Source organism: Bos indicus x Bos taurus, chromosome 9 (assembly GCF_003369695.1).
Source record: "Bos indicus x Bos taurus breed Angus x Brahman F1 hybrid chromosome 9, Bos_hybrid_MaternalHap_v2.0, whole genome shotgun sequence".
Lineage (NCBI taxonomy): Eukaryota > Metazoa > Chordata > Mammalia > Artiodactyla > Bovidae > Bos > Bos indicus x Bos taurus.
The window spans coordinates 90,980,521-90,994,778 of record NC_040084.1 but is presented as its reverse complement, the minus strand read 5'-3'; positions in this window follow the sequence as shown (position 1 = coordinate 90,994,778).

The window sequence follows — 14,258 nt, the reverse complement described above, 5'->3', positions numbered from 1 at the left end:
AATTATAACTCCGTATCTCATTTGTAGCTTGCCATATTTATCTTGATCTTGATGACGCAGGAATTTAATTTTTTCTGGGCAGTTCTATTAGGTTTTGCCATTATGTGCTCAGAATTGATTCTTCTATTAACTAGCTGTTTATTGAGACTATCTTTCTATGTCTAGAAAGGTGCTAAGTGTGAGATGCTGGATTGGAATAAAATAGATACAAAGTAGTTTTTTCTGCATGCCAATATTTCACACAGTTCATTTACATTTCATCTATTATTTTATGTCATACTTTAATAAATTTATATATTGCCACTACACTTTGATCTTTAATCCATATTTAATTCATTTTGATATAAAGCATAAAATAACCACCAGAGTTATTTTTCCCCATAATCATATCCAGTTGTCCTAGTAATATTTACTTTTTGATTATTTTCCTATCCATTTAATGCCCCAATTTTAAAATATTCTTAGATTTGCCATTGGACTGTCCATGTTATCAAATAGATTTATCAATCTGTTCTTCCACCATCATAAAATTAATTTCATTATGTAACAACATAATAGCTTTTATTTCTTATAGAGCAAATAGCCCCTGTACTCCACTATTCGTTTTTTAGAATTATCCAAGTTGCTCACATCATATGTTTATTATTCTAGATGAACTTCAGAATCATCTTCAAGTTAAAAAGCCTGTGGGGCTTAATTGGCTTTATGTTACATTTAGAAACTATGTTGTGGTTAATTTATCATTTGTGCATTACAGTCTCCCTTTGTCTCCCAAGATCCAATCTTCCTCCTTTTTTATTGTATTACACGCCTAGAGACTGACCTCTGTGAAATACATCCATCGGTAAGGTCCATTTCAAACGTGTATAGGTTGTGGAAGATGCTAGCAAGATGTCAGGAAGCAAGGAATGAGTGTGCTCTGATTATCTCTCCCCTCCTTCATCTCCCTCAGGCCATCACGTGCTGACGGCTACATCTCTTAGCCCTCATTGGACAACCCTTTCCTGCTTTCCAATCTACCTTCATATAATTGCTTCCTCCTCTTGGCCCTTCAGGGCTATGGGAGCTGATGGCTCTGTCCTTGCTAAACCCAGGGGTGATTCATTTGCTCTAATCTGTTCCTCTTAAGGTTCCCCTTTGTCCTTTCAGTTATCTCTTTAAATGTGCCTTCTGATTCTTGTCAGGACCCTGCTTGATACCTCATTGAAAAACAGATGTTTTCCCACTTTCATTTCATTTTTATCTTGTGTTCCTCAGTAGAATTATAGTTTTTACTGATAAATTTCTACACACTTTTTTCCTCAAGTTTAAGATTTCTTTTAAAATGGAAGCTGCTGCATGAATACTGCTCGACAGTCACTGCTTCCTATGACTTCCTGTTTTTAAAGGTGGTCAGCTACGTATTTGGGAATATTCACATGTGGTTGTCAAAACCATGATGATTTACCAGATAGAAGAAACAGATAAGGAGAAAGATATTCTAATAAGAATGAAAAGAAGGAAAATATAATATTTTGGGTGTAGCTTAGATATTATATTTTGCATTACTTCATCTAAGCAGATGATTAACTGAACACTCCTCTTTTTTTGAATACTAGAATGGTGATAATCAAATGCCCAAAATTCTACATTAAAAAACAGAAGCTTCCTCATTGATCTGGCCTGGCACATGTTAGGAAATGATTTTCTTTCTGCAACTCTGGCTGTTCCTCTGCCACCTGTACTGTATTCTTTATCTCCTTAACATCTAATCATTAAAGTGCTTCAGAGTGACTTTCCTGGTGGTTCAGATGGTAAAGAATCTGCCTGCAATGTGGGAGATCTGGGTTCAATCCCTGGGTGAGGAAGATTCCCTGGAGAAGGAAATGGCAACCCACTGCAGTATTCTTGCCTGGAGAATTTCATGGACAGAGGAGACTGGCGGGCTACAGTTCATGGGGTCACAAAAAGTTGGACACGACTGAGTGACTAACATACACTCTTAGTAGCATTCTCTTATGACCTGCCTTACTTCCTTACTTCTGATTTCAGCTATGATTACCCTGCAGCAACAACCTCAACTTTACTTTCTTCCCTGAGACTTTTCCTGACCTTGTTGTAGGGACCTGCCCATTAAGCACTGAATCTTAACCTGGATGTTTCTGTGAGTAACATTTCATCCTTTCTAGGGAGCCTCAGCTTCTGGGGACAGGAGCTGATGGATAAATTTTTCTCCCAGTCAACCAGTCCTCAGATAGGACAACACTGTGAAGCATTTGAAATAATTTTCAGAAGGCTCCAGTGGATCATCTGATTGCATAAATTCTCCTTGCCTAAGCCAGGCACTAACTCTATAAAATAAGGCTGTACTGGCTTTTCTTCCTTCCTTTTGCTCTCCATGATCTTCCATTCTACTCATGGAGACTCCCTCTTGAATAAACCACTTGCCCATAAATCCTAGTTTCAGGCTCTTGTCAGGGCAACCCAGACTCAGACAGTGATTTCAAGCAATTGCATGAATTAAGTATTATTTAAAAGGTGATAAATTCCAAATGTGTGAATGCTCATTGTGTGCTTGGTTGTGGCTGACTCTTTGAGACCCCATGGACTGTGGCCCTCCAGACTCCTCTGTCCATGGAATTTTCCAGGCAAGAATACTGGAGTGGGTTGCCATTTCCTACTCCAGGGGATCTTCCCGACCCAGGGATTGAACCCAAGTCTCTTGTGTCTCCTGCATTGGTAGGTGGATTGTTTACCATTGCACCACCTGGGTTTTTCTACTCAAAACCTTCCCCTTAGATGCATGTTTGTGTATTGAACTTCTTACTGGACATTTCCACTTGGCTATCTCGTTGTTCCACTCAGGCTTAAGAGTCCCAGGGAAAAAATACTTTTGCATGCACAGTACACATCAGTGAAAAACAATAAGAAAAGTTACTGAAACCACTGAGAGCAGGAGGGCTGAGAGCATAACACAAATCTTCGTAACATCAAAGGGAATTTTTCACTTGGGACAGACTTGGGCAAAGACTTTGCCTTTTATGAATTTTCCAGATGAAGTTCAAGATAACAGATTCCCCCAAACAAATGGTCCTCTTTTTCCTATTTGACAGAAAGATTTGCTTCATAATAAAACCAAATATCATTCCAACTTCCTGCCTTGGTGGAAATTTGGTGTGTATCAGAGTCTTAATGAATGTTTGTCGCCACTTGGAAGAGTTGACCTTGACAGTATCAGTTTAGCATATCGATATGCAATTCATAATTATGGCTATAATAACATCATTAAAGTGTTGCTTTATATCTTAGCATCTAATTAAGGAATGTGACAAAGTAAGTTTTGCATTATTCAAAAACAGATAGTGGTTAATTAGCAACACAAGTGCCTGGACTTCAGAGGGTGTAGTGAAGATTTAATGAAACATAGATTATTAAATAGTTGGAGAGGCTCTACCTAACAAAAATGTAATGCAACAATTCCAAGAAAATTAACTCAGAGCATATCAATAGATCTATATTATCACAGAACAAAGTTTAAATCTCTAGCTTTCTATATGCATGTGAGTGAATATAAAATTTTTTTCACAATGCAGTTAAATTTTCCTTAATATGTAAGAATAACAAAAAGCATGCAATATTGAAATTTTAACAGTAGGAGAGCTTTGTCTGATTTATAATTTCAGTCACCTACATAAAAGCAATAATAAACATTTAAAAATCAAGGCTATTTTTCATTTTGTGTTATGAGTCTATTGATTTTGATATTCCCAAGTATTAACTGTGTATGCTTTTATATACACATATCCACACACACTAGCAGTATAATTTATCTTTCCTATGTTAGAAAATGCAATGAAAGGAACTGCTACTTTGGACTTAATTTTCACCAATAATGATGATGAACTAGTTAGTGAGGTGAAAGTATTGGAAAATGTAAGAAAAGTCATGTTGCCATAGTAGACATTTGAAATAATAAATAAGATTTTACACATTCAGGTAGATATTTTAGTTTTACATGAAAATCTCTTAGAAATTTTATAGAAAAAAAGAGATTTGGTTATAGACTGTAAAGTAAAATATGGCACAAGAATTAAGGGACTTTTAATAAAACACTTTGGTAACAGGTGATTCCAATAAGAATGAAAATGGGAGAATTACAAATATGTATGTTCTAATGACAGTTCATAAAAGGACAAATAATATCATAAGAAAATGAGCAAGAATAGTCTATACAAGTCAAAAAAATGAAAACTTGTGAGAATTTTTAGGAAAATATCTATATGCAGCAAGACTAAACTTGGTAAGAGTTGGTGGCAGTAATATCAATTAGGCAATTCTATTGAATTTAAGCTTTTCTTAATAGAAAATTATCCTCAACTAGAAGACTATGATTAAAAAAAGAATGTAAATCCAAGTTGTTCTAAATTACTTCAAGTCTGCTTTAAATTCATCAGAGGAAACCAAAGAGTTTGCTGATTCAATTATTTAACAAATGACATATCCTGGTTGGTGGACATTGTGACATGGAAAGCCAGGTGACACTTGACGTTTGCCACAGAGTCTTGAACTCTGGGACAACATAAGCAGAACCTAATGCTTTCAGGACCTGGGCTATGTTCCAACAGGCTGATTTGACTAAAATTTATCATGTTCTGCAGTAAGCCTTATTTTCTTTTCTTTCTGGCAGGAAAATCTTGACTTGCTGAACTCTTTCTCAAACCTACTGAAATGTGAGAAAATGGGAATGATCATTCATGAGTATTTCTGAACCACTTCTGAAAGTTCAGAAAAATCTTTTAATAGAATGAAATGTTAAAAAGCAAAAGAGACCAACAGCAGTCATCTCTTCATCCCTCTTCAATATCTATAAATAACACTACTTGATTTGAAAATTAGCTTCATTTCAGTGAGCTAGAGAACATGCTCTACCTTTATAACACTGTATCTTTGGAAAGCTTGAAATATTCTTTCCAAATAAAGGGACTAATTGAATGTAAAGTGAGAATATAGAAAAATGAGAATTTTTTTTCTTAAAAAAGACTGAAGGTTTAAAAATATTTTTTTCTTACTTAAAAGTTTGGAACACTAGTGGGATGAAAACTCTAAGAATGGAATTCAAAAATAAACATTAATAATTGTCAACGACTATCTCAGAAGACTGTGGCCTGACACACAGCTCTGTGTGTGTGCGCGCGTGCATTCAGTCATGTCCAACACTTTGGCACCCCTTGGACTGTAGTCCACCAGGCTCCTCTGTCCATAGAATTTTCCAGGCAAGAATACTGGAGTGGGTTGCTATTTCCTCCTACAGGGGATCTTCCAGATCCAGGAATCAAACCCACATTTCTTGTGTCACCTGCATTGGCAGGCAGATTCTTTCCCACTGCACCAACTCCACCTTAAGGTTTAAACAAGGACAGTTAAAACAAGTAAGAGTGACTGCTAGAGAAGGAAGGACATTTTATTTTTCAATGAGCTCCAGCTTTTTTTCCAGACATTCCTCTTTTGTGCCACTCCTTCCCATCATAGGTGGAGAATCTAGATGAAATTTATTTCTCTTTCTTTTTTTTTTTATCACTCTGTTCATTCCTCCCACTTCTCCTCTCCTCTTTTCCTTCCTCTGCCTTCTCTTTCTCATCTCCTGCTCCTCTCCCTATTGCTTCTCCCTTCCCCCTTTCCTTTCCCCTCCTCCTCTTCTCTATCTGCTTTTCCTCTTCCGTTTTCTTCTCTTTTTAATAAATCTGTTGAAAGACATTCTTTCATTTGGATGACACTTCCACACCCTCACTCCTTCTTAGGGACTTTGCTTCCTCCTTACCACATTCTGGCAGTGAAGGTAGGCAAGACCCCCTCCACCCACTCCCACACGATTTTGAAGTGACCATGCTTCTCTGTCACATCGAAAAATCACTAAGAAGAACTTTAATTTGGGAGTGAAAAAGTTGGCTTAAAACTCAACATTCAGAAATCCAAGATTATGGCAACTGGTCCCATCACTTCATGGCAAATAGATGGGGAAACAGTGGAAACAGTGACAGAGTTTATTTTGGAGGGTTTCAAAATCAATGCAGATGGTGACTGCAGCCATGAAATTAAAAGACGCTTACTCCTTGGAACGAAAGTTATGACCAACATAGACAGCATATTCAAAAGCAGAGACATTACTTTGCCAACATAGGTCTGCCTAGTCAAGGCTATGGTTTTTCCAGTGGTCATATATGGATGTGAGAGTTGGACTGTGAAGAAAGCTGAGCGCCGAAGAATTGATGCTTTTGAACTGTGGTGTTGGAGAAAACTCTTGAGAGTCCCTTGGACTGCAAGGAGATGCAACCAGTCCATCCTAAAGGAAATCAGTCCTAAGTATTCGTTGGAAAGACTGATGCTGAAACTGATGCTCCAATACTTTGGCCACCTGATGGGCAGAACTGACTCATTTGAAAAGACCCTGATGCTGGGAAAGATTGAAGGTGGGAGAAGGGGACGACAGAGGATGAGATGGTTGGTTGGCATCACTGACTCAATAGACATGAGTTCGAACAAGTTCTGGGAGTTGGTAATGGACAGGGAAGCCTGGTGTGCTGCAGTCCATGGGGTTTCAAAGACTCAGATACGACTGAACTGAACTGAACTGAACTGAACATCCTCAAATGTCATTATTCTGGTTAGGAAACATTTTTTTTTTTTTTTTTTGCTTTGTCTTTGAATGATTGTGTCAGCATCATTATTAAAATGGATTTGTGCTTAGGGAAGGGAGCAGCATGTGTGGGAGTATATAGGATAACCTCTGACACCATAGTTGAGAACTTCCAACGACTACCTACCCATATTCTCTGTGGAGGTACTTATATACCTGAGGATTATCCCAGGTTCCCCAGAGCAGCAGTGCCTGGGCTATTGTCTAAAGGGGAATGAATGACATCCCAACCCTGAGAGTCTAACAACTGGCTTCATGCCTGAAAGGTCCTGTGTGTGATTGCTTTTCCTATTCTCATGATATGTTATTTTGTTGTTAATCTCGGAGGAATGCCATCAGTTGCAGAGTAATAGAAAACAACCTCCATCTTACTTTTCTTTCTTTACTGCTGGCTAGTTTCCTTTTGTATAAATACATCTTTCCAAACAAAGGCCAGTTCTATTCTGGCCAGAGAATGTTAGTTCTGCTCAGACAAATGCATAACAGACTTGAAAGTATCATCCATCTCAGCAGCAGAGTCTTGACAAAACACTTGTGGTGCCTAGTTTGTGGTTGCTGCCCATTCCTCAAGCCTCGTGTTTTTTTATTTAACTCCTCATATGCTTCCAATAAATTATACTTAAGCCAGAATCATATTTTGTTGCTCAAAACTAAGTAGTTTTGATAGAAACTACTCGTCAATTGGAAGTTTGACTTGTATCAATTTATACAAATTCCTTACCATCCATACTGAGCTTTTATCAAGTGAATATAAATTGTATGTCATTAATAATTATGCTCTGTGAATTTTCCTGGATTCAAAATTATTCTTTAGAGCTTGGTCATCTGGTAGTCAGTTCAGCTACTCAGTCATGTCCGACTCTTTGCAACCCTATGAATCGCAGCTCGCCAGGCCTCCCTGTCAATCACCAGCTCCCCGAGTCCACCCAAACTCATGTCCATCGAGTCGATGATGCCATCCAGCCATCTCATCCTCTGTCATCCCCTTCTCCTCCTACCTCCAGTACCTCCTAGGATCAAGGTCTTTTCCAATGAGTCAACTCTTCACATGAGGTGGCCAAAGTATTGGAGTTTCAGCCTCAGCATCAGTCCTTCCATTGAACACCCAGGACTGATCTTATTTAGGATGGACTGGTTGGATCTCCTTGCACTCCAAGGGACTCTCAAGAATCTTCTCCAACACCACATTCAAAAGCATCAATGCTTTGGCACTCAGCTTTCTTTATAGTTCAACTCTCACATCCATACATGACCACTGGAAAAACTATAGCCTTGACTAGACAGACCTTTGTTAGCAAAGTAATATCTCTGCTTTTTAACATGCTATTTAGGTTGGTCATAACTTTGCTTACAAGGAGTAAGCGTCTTTTAATTTCATGGCTGCAATCACCAACTGCAGTGATTTTGGAGCCCCCCAAAATAAAGTCTGACACTGTTTCCACTGTTTCCCCCATCTATTTCCAATGAAATGATGGGACCAGATGTCATGATCTTAGTTTTCTGAATGTTGAGATTTAAGCCATTTTTTCACTCTCCTCTTTCACTTTCAACAGGAGGCTTTTTAGTTCCTCTTCATTTTCTGCCATAAGGGTGGTGTCATCTGCATATCTGAGGTGATTGATATTTCTCCCGGCAATCTTGATTCCAGCTTGTGCTTCTTCTAACCCAGTGCTTCTCATGATGTACTCTGCATATAAGTTAAATAAGCAGGGTGACAATATACAGCCTTGACGTACTCCTTTTCCTATTTGGAACCTGTCTGTTGTTCCATGTCCAGTTCTAACTGTTGCTTCCTGACTTGCATATAGGTTTCTCAAGAGGCAGATCAGGTGGTCTGGTATTCCCATCTCTTTCAGAATTTTCCACAGTTTATTGTGATCCATACAGTCAAAGGCTTTGGCATAGTCAAGAAAGCAGAAATAGATGTTTTTCTGGAGCTCTCTTGCTTTTTCCATGATCCAACGGATGTTGGCAATTTGATCTCTGGTTCCTCTGCCTTTTCTAAAACCAGCTTGAACATCTGGTAGTTCACGGTTCATGTATTGCTGAAGCCTGGCTTGGAGAATTTTGAGCATTACTTTACTAGCATGTGAGATGAGTGCAATTGTGCGGTAGTTTGAGCATTCTTTGGCATTGCCTTTCTTTGGGATTGGAATGAAAACGGACCTTTTCCAGTCCTGTGGCCACTGCTGGGTTTTCCAAATCTGCTGACATATTGAGTGCAGCACTTTCACAGCATCATCCTTCAGGATTTGACAAAGCTTCACTGGAATTCCATCACCTCCACTAGCTCTGCTCATAGTGATGCTTTCTAAGGCCCACTTGACTTCACATTCCAGGATGTCTGGCTCTAGGTCAGTGATCACACCATCATGATTATCTGGGTCATGAAGATCTTTTTTGTACAGTTCTGTGCATTCTTGCCACCTCTTCTTAATATCATCTGCTTCTGTTAGGTCTATACCATTTCTGTCCTTTATCAAGCCCATTTTTGCATGAAATGTTCCCTTGGTATCTCTAATTTTCTTTTTTTTTTTTTTTTTTAATTTATTTAGCAGCCTGTGAGGAGCCCACAGGCCCCAGGGGCGGCGGGTGGCGAGCCGGGCCCCCCCAGGCTCTGCAGTGCGCGGCCCTGCACGTCAGTCACCGCCTGGCCCGGGTGCACACGCGCCTGAATCTTCTCTCCATTTAGAGTACAACCCGGGCCTTCCACCATCACCTGGGCTCGCGCTGTGCCCCACTAAGCTGCAAAGCCAGCCAAGAAAACTGCCGCCTCTAATTTTCTTGAAGAGATCTCTAGTCTTTCTCATTCTGGTGTTTTCCTCTATTTCTTTGCACTGATCACTGAGGAAGGCTTTCTTATCTCTCCTTGCTATTCTTTGGAACTCTGCATTCAGATGCTTATATCTTTCCTTTTCTCCTTTGCTTTTCACTTCTCTTCTTTTCACAGCTGTTTGTAAGGCCTCCCCAGACAGCCATTTTTCTTTTTTGCATTTCTTTTCCATGGGGATGGTGTTGATCCCTGTCTCCTGTACAATGTCATGAACCTCTGTCCATAGTTCATCAGGCATTCTGTCTATCAGATCTAGGCCCTTAAATCTATTTCTCACTTCCACTGTATAATCATAAGGATTTGATTTAGGTCATACCTGAATGGTCTAGTGGTTTTCCCTACTTTCTTAAATTTCAGTCTGAATTTGGCAATAAGTAATTCATGATCTGAGTCACAGTCAGCTCTTGGTCTTGTTTTGCTGACTGTATAGAGCTTCTCTGTCTTTGGCTGCTAAGAATGTAATCAGTCTGATTTGGATGTTGACCATCTGGTGATTTCCATGTGTAGTCTTCTCTTGTGTTGTTGGAAGAGGGTATTTGCTATGACCAGTGTGTTCTCTTGGCAAAACTCTATTAGCCTTTGCCTTGCTTCATTCCGTATTCCAAGGCCAAATTTGCCTGTTATTCCAGGTGTTTCTTGACTTCCTACTTTTGCATTCCAGTCCCCTATCATGAAAAGGACATCTTTTTTGGGTGTTAGTTCTAAAAGGTCTTGTAGGTCTTCATAGAACCGTTCAACTTCAGCTTCTTCAACATTACTGGTTGGGGCATATACTTGGATCACTGTGATATTGAATGGTTTGCCTTGGAAAAGAACAGAGATCATTCTGTCGTTTTTGAATTTACATCCAAGTACTGCATTTCAGACTCTTGTTGGCCATGATGGCTACTCCATTTCTTCTGAGGGATTCCTGTCCGCAGTAGTAGATATAATGGTCATCTGAGTTAAATTCACCCATTCAATCCATTTTAGTTCACTGATTCCTAGAATGTCGACATTCACTCTTGCCTTCTCCTGTTTGACCACTTCCAGTTTGCCTTGATTCATGGACCTAACATTCCAGGTTCTTATGCAATACTCAAGGAGCAGTGGCTGCTCAGATGCAGGAGGGCCAAGAGGAGCTACTCCACGTTCAAGGTCAGGAGGGGCGCCCTTGTCCAAGGTAAGGAGCAGCAGCTGCACTTTGCTGGAACAGCCGTGAAGAGATATCTCACATCCCACGTAAGAGGAACCCAAGTAAGATGGTAGGTGTTGCAAGAGGGCATCAGAGGGCAGACACACTGAAACCATAATCACAGGAAACTAACCAATCTGATCACATGGACCACAGCTTTGTCAAACTCAATGATACTAAGCCATGCTGTGTGGGGCCACACAAGACGGACGGGTCATGGTGGAGAGGTCTGACAGAATGTGGTCCACTGGAGAAGGGAATGGCAAATCACTTCAGTATTCTTGCCTTGAGAACCCCATGAACAGTATGAAAAGGCAAAATGATATGATACTGAAAGAGGAACTCCCCAGGTCAGTAGGGGCTCAATATGCTACTGGAGATCAGTGGAGAAATAACTCCAGAAAGAAAGAAGGGATGGAGCCAAAGCAAAAACAATACCCAGCTGTGGATGTGACTGGTGATAGAAGCAAGGTCAGATGCTGTAAAGAGCAATATTGCATAGGAACCTGGAATGTTAGGCCCATGAATCAAGGCAAATTGGAAGTGGTCATCTGGTAGTAACTTAACATAAACATAGAGGATACCTTCAGGCACTAATATTTTGGATGAAGTTGGGCAGGGGAAAATGAAGTCAATTTTTTTAGAGGCTTCAAGCATAGGGCACAGTTTGCATTCTGGGGTAGAGAACAATTATTTTTGACTTTATTTAGGTCTTCAAACTCTTCTCATTATGGTTAGTTAAATCATCTGTACTGCCAGTTTATAAAATTTGGGAGAAATAACTGACATAGAAATTATTTACATTTACAAAACTAGTAATTATTCTCTGTGGTGGTTTAGCATGTGACATTTAATTTCCTTGCTTAATAATCTAATATTCTTTGCTCAATGACAGCATTTTGATATTTTCTATGGAGCTATCCTAAGGAAATTCATGATTTCTCAGCAGTACACAGCTCTTCTCCATTCTTGATGTATCTTGGGGCTTCAACACAATATAGACATTGGCTGATATTTCAATAAATAATTGTATGTGTACAAATGGACACCAAAATGAAACTGTTAAAGACACTCTCCACTCCTGATGATCAATCTTTGAAAGAAATTGCTTTAAAAAAGGAAGATGTGGCTACTTAAAATGTTTCTGGATTTTTAGTAGTCTAAGCTGTATTCGTATGTGATTTTCTCTGGTGCCTCAATTATGGATATGTGATGGAGGATCAAAAGGCTCTAGACTTTGAAGAGATCTCCTATGGATATAGTCATACAATTCATTGTTCTACTTTCAGTTAAGTTTTACTTAAATGATTGGTATAGTTAGGCGGTTGTTTTTGGTTATGAAAGAGCTCTGATAATTGGTTTTAAATCTTAAATTATGTGTAATTATTCTAAACTGTTTCCTTGACAAGCTCAATTCAATTTAAAATTTTTGTTACTGAGAAGTTACCATATATCTGAAAATACTTTAGTCATTACAGTCTGTGTGTATGGGTTGAAAGAAGAAGGGATTCAAAAATGTGTAACTTCTCACTTCAGTCTGAAGGCTACTTTAATTCTATTTCTTATGTATTGGATTGGATTCCAGACAGTTTTAAATTTCTCAAATTTTAAAAAGACATTATGTAAAGGCAATATTTATCAATGTTGTACTTCAGCTTGAAAATACTTACAATGACATTGAGTGGACTTAATATCGTCTCCAGGATTTGCTAGCTTTTAGGTTAATCCTCCATATGTATAAACAAATTTGCTTTTTAAATGTTCAGGATGAATATGGTTCAGGATATATTTCTAATCTGAGCTTCCCTGGTTGTTCAGACAGTAAAAAATCTACCTGCAATGTGGAAGATCCAGGTTTGATCCCTGGGTCAGGAAGATCCCCTGGAGAAGGGAATGGCAACCCACTCCAGTATTCTGCCTGGAAAATCCCATGGACAGAGGAGCCTGGCGGGCTACATACAGTCCAGGGGTGGCAAAGAGTCGGACACGACTGAGTGACTAACACATATCAGACACATCATATTCCTAAAATAGGCGGTTCACTTCCTTTTCTGTTAATGCTATCAGGTAAACTGTGATAGTTTGGTTGAGCATTGAATTCTAGGTTTAAAACAGTTTAATTGTAGAATTTTGGAGATAGAATCTTATTGTCTTCTGCTTCTGATTGTGGCTGATAAAGTTTCGATAACTTATTGTTTTGTTGAACTCTCTTTTACCCTGGAATTCTAAACTTTTCTACTTTATCCCTGGAATTTGTGAAATTTTATCATGGTATGGGTTTTATTTATTCATTTTTAGCGTAATCTCCTTGGCACTCTCAGAGGGTTCCATCTAAAGAATCAAGTTTTCTTTTAGCTGCAAAAAAAAAAAAAAAAAAAGTTTTCTATCTTTTCTATAATTGCAATGTCTCTTTGTGGTCTAAAAATGTGGTCTAAGGAGGTCTTTGAGATGGACCACTTCTTGGAATTTGCATTGTCAAGACATAACGCCCTATGTTTTCTTTCACATTGCTTTTTAACTTGTGATAAATTCATGTGTCATTTTTCTGTAATTTCAACGTTCTCCTTTCTAAAGCCTCTATCTTAAGAAATTAAACTCAGGGCTAATGGTCCTGTACCTGCTGAGAACTCAGCTGAACTGGATCAATCAACACTTCAGTTAATAAAATTTGATCACCGCAAGGCTAACTCCACATCTTCGTGCTTGTTTGATTCTGGGTTTAGATTTTTTTCTGGAGTTACTTATAATTCTATAGTAGTCATGGTCTCTACCTTTTACTTGATCCTTTATCAATTCAATTTAACATTTCCTTGTACAGGATTTCTTAAAATTTTAGGTTTTCTAGTGGCACCATTTGTTATATTCTAAGTTGTAAAACATTTATCTTCTTCAAAATACCTTTTCTGTATTTGGGGACAATTTCTGCCAAATCTTTGTAAGAAGAGGCCCTAATAGAAGTGTTCTGTTTGTTATTTGGAATAAGCCTCAGTTTAATCATATATTACCCTACAAATTGGGCGTTATTATCCTCATTTGATAGAAAACTAGTGACAAAGTTCAGACCTAGAACTTTGGGACATCTCATTATATATTTTTTAATTAAGCTGTCTTTTTGTTAGACATTGCACTAGAAGGTTCTTTGCTTGTGTATATTGAATAATCTTCTAGCTAAATAATATGAAAAGGGAGTTAATGGAAGAATATAAGGTAGCCTGAAGAATCAGAGGAACGAGATTAAGATCCAGTCTCTAAAAGGAAAGATAAGAAAAGTGCAGGGGTTTATGTGCTCAGTCACTCATCCATGTACGACTCTTGGCGACACCATGGACTGTAGGCCCCCAGGCTCCTTTGTCCGTGGGATTCTGTAGGCAAGAATACTGGAGTGGGTTGCCATTTCCTTTACCAGGGGATCTTCCTGACTCAGGAAAGGAGCTCTTGTCTCCTGCATTGGCAGTCAGATTCTTTTGCCACAAGCTAATTGACAGTCTTAGTAGAATGTTTTAACTGAGAAGAAAAGACATCTGTTCTTTACAGATTCTGTATTATTTTGCTAAAAATGCAAATTCCAGGGAGACAGA